This window comes from Mytilus edulis, chromosome 7 (assembly GCF_963676685.1).
Source record: "Mytilus edulis chromosome 7, xbMytEdul2.2, whole genome shotgun sequence".
In the NCBI taxonomy this organism is placed as follows: Eukaryota; Metazoa; Mollusca; class Bivalvia; order Mytilida; family Mytilidae; genus Mytilus; species Mytilus edulis.
Window position 1 is genome coordinate 85,867,839 of NC_092350.1, and position 13,831 is coordinate 85,881,669.

At 34.8% G+C, this 13,831-nt stretch overlaps 1 protein-coding gene across 1 annotated transcript in view; it reads right to left on the minus strand.

The window, feature by feature from the left end:
- Nucleotides 1-11,412, minus strand: part of LOC139482709 (uncharacterized) — an 85,358-nt gene extending 73,946 nt beyond the window's left edge. The window contains exon 1 of the mRNA XM_071266775.1: nt 11,303-11,412. The gene's annotated coding sequence lies outside the window, so the exon portion shown is untranslated. The remainder of the gene's footprint in view (nt 1-11,302) is intronic.
- Between the last annotated feature and the right edge of the window lie 2,419 nt (nt 11,413-13,831).

Sequence of the window (13,831 nt, forward strand, 5' to 3'; positions counted from 1 at the left end):
AGGTGACAATATCGTCCCAAATTATATCGGCCAAAAGTTGATACGTCACGGTAACGGTATTATGAAAATAAATCAAGGATGTCGCAAACAAATATTTATTAATAATATGCAGTTTTTTATTAAGTATAATAAAAATAATCTTTATTTTAAATGGAATATGGTACAAAGTCATGTGAATGAACAAGTGCTGAAGTGGAGTCACTATCTAGGACGGTATATTTAGGGCCGAACTGTTCAGTACAATTACGAACCAGATGCTCCGCAGGGCGCAGCTATATATGACCTCAGAGGTTGAACCCTGAACAGTTGGGGTAAGTATGGACACAACATTTAAGCTGGATTCAGCTCTAAATTTGGATTGTGATTAAATAGTTGACACAGCATAGGTTTCTGACACAGAATGAATGTGGTCTAATGAACTTAAAATATTTTGTTTGCCTTTGAGCAATTCACTATGCTGTTGAAATTAATCCTCTCAAAAAAATGTTTGAAGAAATTTTCTTTTTATTTATGAAATCTGAAATGAGAAAAATTTACCCCCCCCCCTTTTTTTTCACATCCCCCTTTCCCTTTTTCCAAAACTGATCTCAGTTCAAATTCCTAATGGAGTTTGCAACAATAACTACTCATTTAAATACATCATAAAATATTAAAATGTAAAATAAAGTGCTTGTTATCACTGAATGGTAAAGATTGTTTTAATTTATCAGTTGGTAGTAAAAGTGAATATACATTGTATATTGTATAAAACAATGATTTATGTTGATTCAACTACTATTCTGGACAAAGAAAGATAACTCCAATCAATTGAACATTTCTTGCTATTGCACAATATTGTGCAATTAGATATTTCTTGCTATTGCGCAATACTGTGCAATTGAAAATATTTGCTATTGCACAAGACTTTGCAATTGAAGATTTCTTGCTATTGCGTAATACTGTGCAATTGAAAATTGCTTGCTATTGCACAATACTGTGCAATTGAAGATTTCTTGCTATTGCTGAATACTGTGCAATTGAAAATTTCTTGCTATTGCACAATACTTGATATAATAATTTTGGATCCTGATTTGAACCAACTTGAAAACTGGGCCCATAATCAAAAATCTAAGTATATGTTTAGATTCAGCATATCAAAAAAGCCCAAGAATTCAATTTTTGTTAAAATCAAACTTAGTTTAATTTTGGACCCTTTGGACTTTAATGTAGACCAATTTGAAAACGGGACCAAAAATTAAGAATCTACATACACAGTTAGATTTGGCATATCAAAGAACCCCAATTATTCAATTTTTGATGAAATCAAACAAAGTTTAATTTTGGACCCTGATTTGGACCAACTTGAAAACTGGGCCAATAATAAAAAATCTAAGTACATTTTTAGATTCAGCATATCAAAGTACCCCAAGGAGTCAATTTTGGTTAAAATCAAACTAAGTTTAATTTTGGACCCTTTGGACCTTAATGTAGACCAATTTGAAAACGGGACCAAAAATTAAGAATCTACATACACAGTTAGATTCGGCATATCAAAGAACCCCAATTTATTCAATTTTTGATGAAATCAAACAAAGTTCAATTTTGGACCCTTTGGGCCCCTTATTCCTAAACTGTTGGGACCAAACCTCCCAAAATCAAACCCAACCTTCCTTTTATGGTCATAAACCTTGTGTTTAAATTTCATAGATTTCTATTTACTACAGTGAAACCTGGGTAAACCGAACCCTGATAAAACCGAATTTCAGTTTAAACCGAACAATTTTCAAAGTCCCACAAAATTTCCCTATCAATTAACGTTAATCTAACCTGAAAAAACCGAACCCTGTCAACACCGAATTCCGAACGCTTTTTGAAGGCTCGTTAGTAAATTTGTATCTAAAAATTACCTGTCAAAATCGATCAATACCAAACAAAACAATAAAATATTTTTAATGATTTGCTTGTTTCAATTAAACAAACACAGGATGACAGAGTATTCCCGAGGGTATTTGAGGTTTAATGAACTTGTGAGTTGTTATTACAAACTAATGAGCATGTCTGTGTCCATGTAGAAAGTGATTTTTTTTAAAGACACGTTAAACTGGTCAGCTACCCCATCGCCGATAAGGACAAGAAAGGAACTATCCCTCAGATCAATTAAATGCACTTTACTCAAATTATTACGGCCACAAAATCGTTACTGCCATTCTGTAGATAAACTATTTAATTAAATTATAGTTTTAAGGCCTTTCACTTGATTAAAAAGTCGTGCAACACAACAAGGTCAATGGATTTCGATTGCTGGATTCCCTTTAGAGGCCCTATATATTTGATTCGAATGCTCCGGAAGAATTCCGTAAGCTATTCAGCAACGATAAAGTCCGAGAATACACTGGACTCCTGCTGTTTTTTCACTGTTATTGTGTGCCAAGGTATCAACCAGCAGGTGACCAGTTGCGTCCGAAAACTCGTGTGTACAATGAAGTTCCTGATTCAACTACGGAATCGTCATTTGACAGTGACTGTGAATCTGAATTGGTCATTGAATTAACGGATTAGAAAATAATTCTAAATAGCAATATCGATCAACGTCGGACACCTCCCAACGACGAGCGTGATTGACGGAGTGGCGTTAGATTTATAAACAAAAATGTAACAAAACATCTATCTTCATCTTCTTTTATTTTTACATTTACATCTAAATCAGCACAAAAATAAACTATCGTCTGTTGTGTCACCTATTATCCCTTGTCAGTGTATGCAACATTTATTTTTTTGTCCAGTTCCGTTTACCTCTACAATCCGAACACCTGTGAAAACCGAACAAAACGCAAAGTCCCGTGGGTGTTCGGTTTGGACAGGTTTCACTGTAGTACTAAAGTTATGGTGCGAAAAACCAAGAATACTGCTTATTTGGGCCCCTTTTTGGCCCCTAATTCCTAAACTGTTGGGACCAAAACTCCCAAAATCAATCCCAACCTTCCTTTTGTGTTCATAAACCTTGTGTTTAAATTTCATTGATTTCTATTTACTTATACTAAAGTTATTGTACGAAAACCAAGAATAATGCTTATTTGGGCCCTTTTTTGGCCCCTTATTCCTAAACTGTTAAAACCAAAACTCCCAAAATCAATCCCAACCTTCCTTTTGTGGTCATAAACCTTGTGTCAAAATTTCATAGATTTCAATTTACTTAAACTAAAGTTATAGTGCGAAAACCAAGAAAATGCTTATTTGGGCCCTTTTTGGCCCCTAATTCCTAAAATGTTGGGACCAAAACTCCCAAAATCAATCCCAACCTTCCTTTTGTGGTCATAAACCTTGTGTTAAAATTTCATAGATTTCTATTCACTTTTACTAAAGTTAGAGTGCGAAAACTAAAAGTATTAGGACGACGACGACGCCAACGTGATAGCAATATACGACGAAAAATTTAAATTTTTGCGGTCCTATAAAAACCATGATGTCAAAATTAACGTAATAATAATTTCTTCAACAAAATACTTGAATTGAACATTAGATACAGGTATCATTGATAATTTTAGCATTTTTGAAGAAATGTAGGATGCATTATTAAATTTCCCACCTGTGCACATGCGCACACGTGTTCTAGTTCATACAACATAGTTCTGACGATTTTTTATTTAAAACCCTAAAATTTTTCATCAAATCATGTTGATAAATTAATTTCTAATAATTTTAATCTTTTAAACGAAATCAATTAGATACAAACCGCTGAAATGTAAGAAAATAATTGTGATTAAACTGATCAATTTATACGATGTCCGGTACTGAACATAGTTCACCTGTCACCTGAACAGGTAGATTTCAGCTGTCCAACTACTAATTAGCCTTGATTAAAATTAGAAAGTATTGAAGTAGGTGTTGTTTTGATAGTAATTAATCATCATGTCACATTTATGACCGGAAATGTGTTGATGTTAAAGGCAAAAGGTTGGGTCAAAAAAAGATCGTGAATTATGTAAAAATGACTGAAAAAGCCTTGAAAAATAAAAAGTATATGACCGTTTCATGCTTTGCCCAGCCGGACTTTTACCGGACATTATACAAATGACCGGAATATATGACCGTTTTGGAAGCCTAGGTCACAACGACAGCAAATAGGATTTATTAACATTTATTTGTGTCCTGGCAATATCACAAGAACCATAACTGATGAATGCTGAAAGTGAAAATCGTCAATATCAAATTTGACCTCCATTTTGTAGTCAGTATCAACATATTAAAATTTGAAAAGCTTAGATTGAATGGTTCATTAGTAAATGCAACAACGTGAATGGAAACGCCATTTTATGATCTTTCAAGAACCATAAATCCTGAACGGTAAAAGTCAAAACGTCATTATTGAACTTGACCTCTATTTTGTCATCAGTAACAACATAAAAAAATTTCAAAAGCTTTGGTTGAATGGTTTATGAGAAAATGCACGGACACGACTGGAAACACCATTTTTCAATCTTTCAAGAACCATAACTCCTGAACGGTAAAAGTCAAAATCGTCATTATTGAACTTGACCTCCATTTTGTCATCAGTAACAATATATTAAAATTTGGGAAGCTTTGGTAGAACAGTCCATGCGTAAATGCACGGACACGACTGAAAACTCCATTTTTCAATCTTTCAAGAACCATAACTCCTGATCCGTAAAAGTCAACATCGTCATTATTGAATTTGACCTCCATTTTGTCATCGGTAACAACATATTAAAATTTGGGAAGCTTTGGTAGAACAGTTCATGCGTAAATGCATGGACACGACTGGAAACTCCATTTTTCAATCTTTCAAGAACCATAACTCCTGAACGGTAATAGTCAAAATTGCCATTATTGAACTTAACCTTCATTTAGTTGTCAGTAACAACATATTAAAATTTTAAAAGCTTTGGTTGAACAGTTCATGAGTTAATGCACGGACAACATTTGATTGCCGCCCTCCCGCCGTACATCCCCAAATCAATAACCGACATTTTTGTCATAAAAATCCGGTTAAAAAGGTTTATAAAACAATTTTGATTTTGGGTCATTCGACCATGTCACAAAATAAGCATGCAAAAAACAGGGAATTCAACACTTCATTTATAAAATACTTTATTCAACAATAAACTTTTTCGTATGAAACTGTTCATATTATCGCTTCATCATACAGTGGAGTCATTAGCTACCTGCATTAAAACTCAAAAAAATTTAAAATATGAAAAAATGCATTTTTCTGGGACACCCATTGAAACAGCACTTTACTGAATACTTAGCCATATGCAACATGCATCTTTCGAGTCTGAATAGGAACCAGAAACGTGGATGTATCAATTTGATTGTAAACTACGAAATGAATTCGGAATTACAATACGATATTTATTTACAGGAAATATTAAAAGTTTTTACTTTTTAACTTTTAAAGTAATTCTATCATGTCTATATTATCGTTACAATACAGCAGTACTCGAGTCATTTGCGATGAAATAATAATTACTGTTTTACGTCTTATTTTGTACTTCTTAAAAAGGGGGATGCTGATTGCGCAAGTCAAAATAAAAGCACGTGTTATACTTGTTTAACTTTGTAACTGGACTATTAATTTATTTATTTAATCTGAATTATCATAAGCATTTGCGGAAACTTAATTAAATAATTCGACAAATGAATCGTCTATCTTCAGATAATATTCTCCTGTCTGCTTTGTTGATCTACCTGTACAAGCTCAGGTACAAGTAATTAGCGATCTTAATCCGGATATCCCTCAGGCGTTAGAACTGGATTACACTATAAAGAAAGCCTGAAGGTTATGCAATTACATGCATTTGATTATAATTGCTAAAAAAAATGGCGTCAGGCTATCATGCGCGTAGCTACGTTTACGTCAAAACGCCCGGGCGTACACTTGAATTTGGTAAAAAAAAGTAATAATTAAAGAATTGGTTAACAGTACATCAACCTTCTACGTCTTTCTTCAATGGCTTGTAATTGCGAATAAAAGTGACGAAAATTAGTATCATATTACATGTATTACATGTATATATTTGTTCATTTTCTGTCAAAGTCTTAATTCTAATTCACGTTCCTTTTTTTTTTAAAAAGCAATCCATTAGGCAGCAACCATTTGATTTTCGGGGGGGGCATGGGGGGGGGGCTATGTTTTTTTTTTCTGGACAAATATTTTTTTTCGCCTATGGCGAAAAACAATCTATTTTTTTCGAGACAAGTCGAAAACAATTTATTTCTTTCAATTTTAGCATTACATATAGTGGCAGCTGAGGGTGAAACAATTTTTTTTCTCAGAATCAAAAACAAATTATTTTTTTCTCCAAAAACTGGAAACAAACTTTTTTTTCCGAAAAAAAACCATAGCCCCCCCTCCCCAGAAAATCAAATGGTTGCTGCCTTATGTGCTAAGATTCGATATCTGGTTTGAATTTTTTGTCGAGTCATTGACATTTATGTCACGAAAGAGACATTTTGGTCCAAACTTTTGTCGGCGGTGCCAATAATATAACTATGTACATGTAGGTTCATTATTCGGTTAAAGTTTGAAAGTATCAATAACTTTGTCAAACCTTCGTCAAGTTTTACGGTAGTTGGACAAAAACTGTTTATGGTCAAACAAGTATGGAGAGCAAAGTGGCGAAATTATATATGATGAGTTTTCCCGTATTTTATGAATAAAAGGAATTTCTTTTTGCATAAATTTACAGGTTAAAGTTAAAATTTGTTACATTATCATGATTATCAATTACTTTTTTTAAACATTCGTCGAATTTAATTAAACTTTCTTGAAATATTTTTTTTATGGTTAATTTCTGAAGCAACATTTTGTTCTTTCATTTTTTAGTTTTATACCATCAGGCGGTCGTATTTTTGTGCAATTTAAATCACACGATCTGGCCACCGTTTAATAACATATTGCACAGGTAGGCAAGCTTTCCATGCTTTCGAATACTTTCTTTCTTTGAAATTAGATTACGACTTTGGCTGAGAGGGCATGGTATATTAACAACACTTTGTACACCAAAAAAATATTCTTTTTGAAGACAAAAACAGCTAGAGTAAGTAAACGGAACTATCTGTCACATTGATATACGAGGGTCTGGATTGGGGGCAACAGGGAGTTTGGGGGGGGGTCGTCATTTCTATATTTCTTTGTTCTGTCATTCTTTTGGTCATTCTTATCTATTCGGTAAGCAATATGCTTATTCTTTAAATTATGTGTCTCTTTTGAATTTACCACTGTACTACACAAATGAAACCATTAATCAAATTTTATTAACAGAGCTCCAGATAAGAATTCACAAATTGGGTTTTCACCCACCATTTTCTTATATAATTGGGTGATAAAGTTTTTTAATTGCATTATCAATTCCAATTCACCCCTCATGTTATTATCAAATTGGGTTTTTCACCACCAAGCTCCTGAATGTATTGGGTTTTTTCATCAACACAATATTGAATATTTAGGCAATATCAACCCCAGATTTTTTTCCATCTTAAATATGTTTCTTTATTTGTTTAGCTGTTTTATTTGGTTTAGGGTTAGGGTTAGGGTTATTTGCTAGCTGTTTTATTTGGTTTATTCACCTTTATATAATAAATTCTGAGACCAGTGCCTGTGTGTGTATTCATTAATTAACCGTAAAAATTTAAATAATAAAAAAAAATACTCTAATTATACTTGATTGATTTTGGTTTATTCAATTTATATAAATCTGGGTTTAGTTGTCTTTATTTGAACTTTTGGTTTCTCATGCTTTATCATGTCATAATTGATTTTATCATTTGGCCTTTTTCCAACTGATTTCGTTTTGACGAAACCCCGTGTTTATTAGCAATGTTCTCGTTAGAAGGTACGCACACACGCCCGTGCTTTCGATGGACGCTTCCTAAAACACTGGCTGAGTCTTGTTATCATAACTTTCCCTCAGCTTTTCAAAAGAAGCAGAAAACATGCTTCTGTTAAATATTTTTACCGGACATTCACTTTCGTTTTAATTCAATGTATGTTAGGGAGCTACCATTTAATTTTTATGGGGGGGGGGGGGGGGGGGGGGGGGGGGGGGCTAGGATGAAATTTGAAAAAAATAGGCAGGACAGGAGTTTTGAGTAAAAAAAAAGGCAGGATGAGACACTTGCAAAAAAAAAAAGTCAGGACGATAATTTAGGTAAAAAAAGTCAGGATAAACTAAAAAAAAAAAGGCAGGACCGAACAGAGTGAAAAATAAAAAGGCAGGACAGAGATTACAGCTAAAAAAAAATGCAGGACAAAATTTTTCCTCCCCCCCCCCCCCCCCCCCCCCCCCCCATAAAAATCAAATGGTAGCTCCCTTATGATAAATCTCGAGCAATGCATAAAAATATGACTAAATGACACACGCTAATTGGATAAACGCAGAGAAGACCGAAATGTTTTCAAAAACACGTGTACCTATAGATCAACGGAAAACTCCAACAGGGACCCATTTCAGCTACTTGATGCAGGGATCTATTTTTAGAACGAAAGGAAATTTCCAATTATAAATATTATAAACATAGATTTAACGCGACGACTGTAAACAAATAAGGGTAAATAACGCAAACAGTAGCCAATTAAAGGGTTGAGAACTCATGGTTTGGGCATATAATTGGGTTTTCCTTAAAATAATTGGGTTATTGAACCCTGCAATGGGCAATTGCATTGGGTTTTTTATTATTTTTATTGCGTGATCACGCAAATACGCAGCTTATCTGGAGCTCTGATTAATATCTGATTGAAAACAAACACGGAAAAATATAAATATTTCGATTTATTTATAATAAATTGGATATGAGGGATAACAATCAATAGATCAGCTGAAATTAGTTATGTCACCCTGATTGAGGTCGTGTGACATATTGTTATTGTACGATTCTTTTTTCCTTCAGAACTCTAATCGAGGTTTGGGCGTACACGTAAAAATGGCCTAGCTACGCCACTAAAACTAGCTATAAAAACGATCACAGTTTTGAACGATGGCGCAAGTCATTTGACGATGGCTCAAGACATTTGAACGATGGTGCAAGTCATTTGACGATGGCGCAAGACATTTGAACGATGGCGGGGCGCCATCGTTAAACAGGTCATGGAGATCCCTGGCTAATAGTTCTTCCAACAGGGCTAGTAAAATCCTGCTAACATTAAGCCCTGGGCTAGTGAGCTTTAACAAAATTTCTTAACCCCTGATACTCCAATCATGTGATAAGAATCATGAGAATACTAGGTTGTTTTATACCCCAATCATGTGATAAGAATACTACATTTTTTTAACCCCAATCATGTGATAAGAATACTACGTTGTTTTATACCCCAATCATGTGATAGGAATACTACATTGTTTTATACCCCAATCATGCCAATCATGTGATAAGAATACTACGTTGATTTATACTCCAATCATGTGATAAGAATACTATGTTGTTTTAAACCCCAATCATGTGATAAGAATACTACATTGTTTTAAACCTCAATCATGTGATAAGAATACTATGTTGTTTTAAACCCCAATCATGTGATAAGAATACTACGTTGTTTTAAACCCCAATCATGTGATAAGAATCATGAGAATACTACGTTGATTTATACTCCAATCATGTGATAAGAATACTTTGTTATTTTTAACCCCAATCATGTGATAAGAATACTACATTGTTTTATACCCCAATCATGTGATAAGAATACTACTTTGTTTTATACCCCTATGTTCTATTTTTAGTCATGGCGGCCATCTTGGTTGGACACAGTTTTTAAACTAGATACCCCAATGATGATTGTGGCCAAGTTTGGATTAATTTGGCCCAGTATTTTCAGAGGAGAAGATTTTTGTAAAAAGATTACTAAGATTTACGAAAAATGGTTAAAAATTGACTATAAAGGGCAACAACTCCTAAACGGGTCAACTGACCATTTCGGTCATGTTGACTTACTTGTAAATTTTACTTTGCTGAACATTATTGCTGTTTACACTTTATCTCTATCTATAATAATATTCAAAGTAATAACCAGAAACAGTAAAATTTCCTTAAAATTACCAATTTAGGGGCAGCAACCAAACAACTAGTTGTCCAATTCATCTTGACCTGATAAACAATTTTACCCCATGTCAGATTTGCTCTAAATGCTTTGATTTTTGAGTTATAAGCCAAAAACTGCATTTTACCCCTATGTTCTATTTCTAGCCATGGCGGCCATCTTGGTTGGTTGGCTGGGTCACCGGACAACTTTTTTAAACTAGATACCCCAATGATGATTGTGGTCAAGTTTGATTTAATTTGGCCCAGTAGTTTCAGAGGAGAAGATTTTTGTAAACGACGGACGACGACGGAAGCCGGACTCAAAGTGATGGGAAAAGCTCACTTGGCCCTTGGGGCCAGGTGAGCTAAAAAAGGTAGGACTTTGTAACTACGTAAAAATTTCTAACCAGCAATGAAATTTCTTCTCAAAATTGGGTGTCAAAGTTCCCCCCAAAATTTGCTCTCAAACTCCAGACGTAAAAAATGGCTTCAGCGTTATGACGTCGTAGAAAGGCGTCCAAGAAAAAAATAAAATAGCCTAGCCAGAAGTCATAGGGGTCTCATTAGGGGGTTCCGATCCTGGATCCCACATTGTTTTGTCAGATTCCCGTATCCCGCTTACACTATGTACGTAAGCAATTCTTATTTTGTTGTCATTTCCCGGGTCCCGCTAGACGTCATTTCCCATTTACACGACACAATAGTTTGACTTTCAGGTGTCAGGCTTACAAAAAATAGGCAATCCCACGTCATGCTTAGACCCCAATGAGACCCACGTCATAATTATTTGGACTAGGTATGAACCTGAAATTTGAGCTTGAATTGACATTAAAATACGGTTTTGAAGAGGAGAGGTGAAAAAAAGTAGTTGGGTACCTTCTCCTAAATATACATTGATAGTGGTTCTTCCCATGGATAGAAAAAAAAGTGTTCAGACAAGCTTTTTATAAAAAAAATACTTGTTTACAAAAATGTGGACAAACATCAGCGCCGCCTGGTGTCTAAAAACTATTCAATAGTTCAATGCACGTTTTGTACTGACTTATAACTTTCAAATTTGGTTTCACAAATACTTTTACCTTGAAGAAAATAAAATTACTCAGTTAAATGTTCAATTGAAAATGTCTTCTCAGTCATTGTTCAGAACATTAATACAAAGAAGGAGAGATATCATGGAAACCCGGAAATATGTCAAACTCAAACTGTGTTCAAACTCAAAAATATTTTTAAAATCACCTAAAATAAATGTGTCATTCAGTCAGATATAACAGAAATATTAAAAACTTACCCTTTAAAGCCATTGAAATGACGTCTTCTTGGTGAAAAAGAATTGTTTGCAGCCTGTCGATAGCAGTTTAAATTCCGAGAAGAGCAGGAAGTTTTTGTCAAAACGAGACACTGAATAACGGTATTAGGACAAGTCGGACCAAGAAAACTCGGACCAGCTTTAAAGAAACTCGGATAAGATTGACAGACAAATCGGACCAGTTTGAAACACCGATTGGGCCGATTTAAAGGTGATTCTTAACCTTTTCTAAAACAACTAGAAGCAATGGGAAACACTGATTGTGTCCATTTTGAGAAGGCTTAACTGTGACGGCTTCTGAGTGGTTGATTCAGGGGGGGGGGGGTTGCTAAACGGCGGAAACGGAAAACTGAACTGAATAAAGAACTATGAAAATCATTAGATCTCGTCTTGCTGGTAATTTTTGCAATTTAAAGTTTCTATCTATTTATCATTAGGGCACTCTATTTCAATATAACAGGCGAACATGCGAGCGAGAAAATTCGTCATAGAAGGTCGATAACTCCTATCTCCTATTTATAAGAAGTCATGAGAATGAAAACGGGGAATTTGGCAAAGAGGCAACAGCCCGACCAAAGAGCAGACAACATCCGAAGGCCACCGATGGGTCTTTAATGCAGCGAGAAAATCCTGCACCCGGAGGTGGTATCAGCTGGCCCCTAAATAAAATTGTGTACTAGTTCAGTGGAAATGGGCGTCACACTAAACTCCAAAACATACAAATGAGATAAAAATAAAATAAAAAAACACACAAAAGACTAACAAAGGCCAGAGGTTTCTGACTTGGGACAGGCGCAAAATGCAGCGGCGTTAAACATGTTTTGTTGGGCCCCAACCTCCCCTATACCTCTAGCCAATGTAGAATAAACTACATATGAAGCAATACACACAGTAAAACTCATTTTGAAAGAAGTCCGAGTCCGATGTCAGATTAAACATGTTTTTCACATCAGGTTTTCGTTATTCATAGCGTTTTTTAAAAGACAGCACTTGCATGTTATCCCTATGTTTTAATTTTAGCTATGTCGGCTAACTTGGCTGACAGGCAGGGTTATCCAATACAGTTTTTAAACTAGATACACCAATGGTAATTGTTGCAAAGTTTAACCGAGACTATCAGGCGACTCCCTAAAAGACGCGGCAATAACATTTGGCCCAGTAGTTTCAGAGACTGCGAAGTTTTGTAAAAGTTAACAAAGCAAAATCGGACGACGAACGCCAAGTGACGAGAAAAGCTCACTTAAGCATAAAAAAATGATCGAAAAACAAATATGTAACGCTTAAACAAACGACAACCACTAAATTACTGCAGGCTGCCTATCTTTTGTACATAAATAAGGCCGTTAGTTTTCTCGTTTGAATTGTTTAAAATTGTCATTTCGGGACCTTTTATAGCTGACTATGTGGTATGGGTTTTGCTCATTGTTGAAGGCCGTACGCAGGCAAAGAGTCGTGGTAAATTGAACAACCTCAAACAGGTCCAACATGCCGTTGATTCTTGAGGATCTCAAGGAACTGTTCTAGGTCAGGTCTTATTTAGTAATACTATCAGTGATATCTTGGAAAATCGGGTCAGGTGTTATTTAGTAAATGGTATCAGTGATATCTTGGAAAATCGTGTGTATGGCCAGTAGAAACACCCAAACGATCAAATGCGTAGCGTGAAATAAAGTATCATTTCCGTCATAAAAATAGCACAGAGCAGAATGAGTTTTCAGTTTTCTTGACATAGCACCAAATCACTAAAGACTACCAATATACGTAAAAGTTCTTTTCAAATTTCAATATTACTTTTGTGTGAATGTATATGAATACATGTCTATGTTAACAGGCGTCACATGTGAAGCTGGATCTATTTACCCTTCCGGAGCAGCTGAGATCACCCCAAGTTTTTGGTGGGGTTCATGTTGCTCAGCCTTTAGTTTATATGTTGCATTTTGTATACAATTAATTGTTTGTCTGTTTGTCTTTTGGTCTTTTTGACCTTTTTTTCGTTTTTAGTCATGGCTTTGACGGTTTGTTTTCGACTTCTTAGCTTGAATAACCCTTTCGTATTTTTTGCCTATCTTTGTATGTTTTCTACTATAATAGTAAAACAGCATACCGATTAAGGGACACTATTTACAATTGTAATATTATGAAACAAAAGTCACGGCTGTTTGAGAGGAACTGAATTTTCAGAGTAGAATTAAGCGGCATGCTATTTAAAGCAGCGTGGACAATTTGATTTTGAAAACCTTAGGATATTACTACGACTAACTTGGTGAGGGCACTGTGCAAATCGTATATATCCATGCAGTGTAGGCTTCTAATTGTTCGCCACTTTTTGCACATTAATTCGTATTAATTGATTTAAATTCTAGAAGATATAATGCTTTTCTATGTAAATACTAAACAGCATACTTCAAAATTGAAAGGATTTACTATACAAATCCTTGAGTATTGTAAAAGAGCGAGAAAGGCTTTGTGTAGTGAGAGATTTTGTCATTTTTGTCTTAAAAATAAAGTACA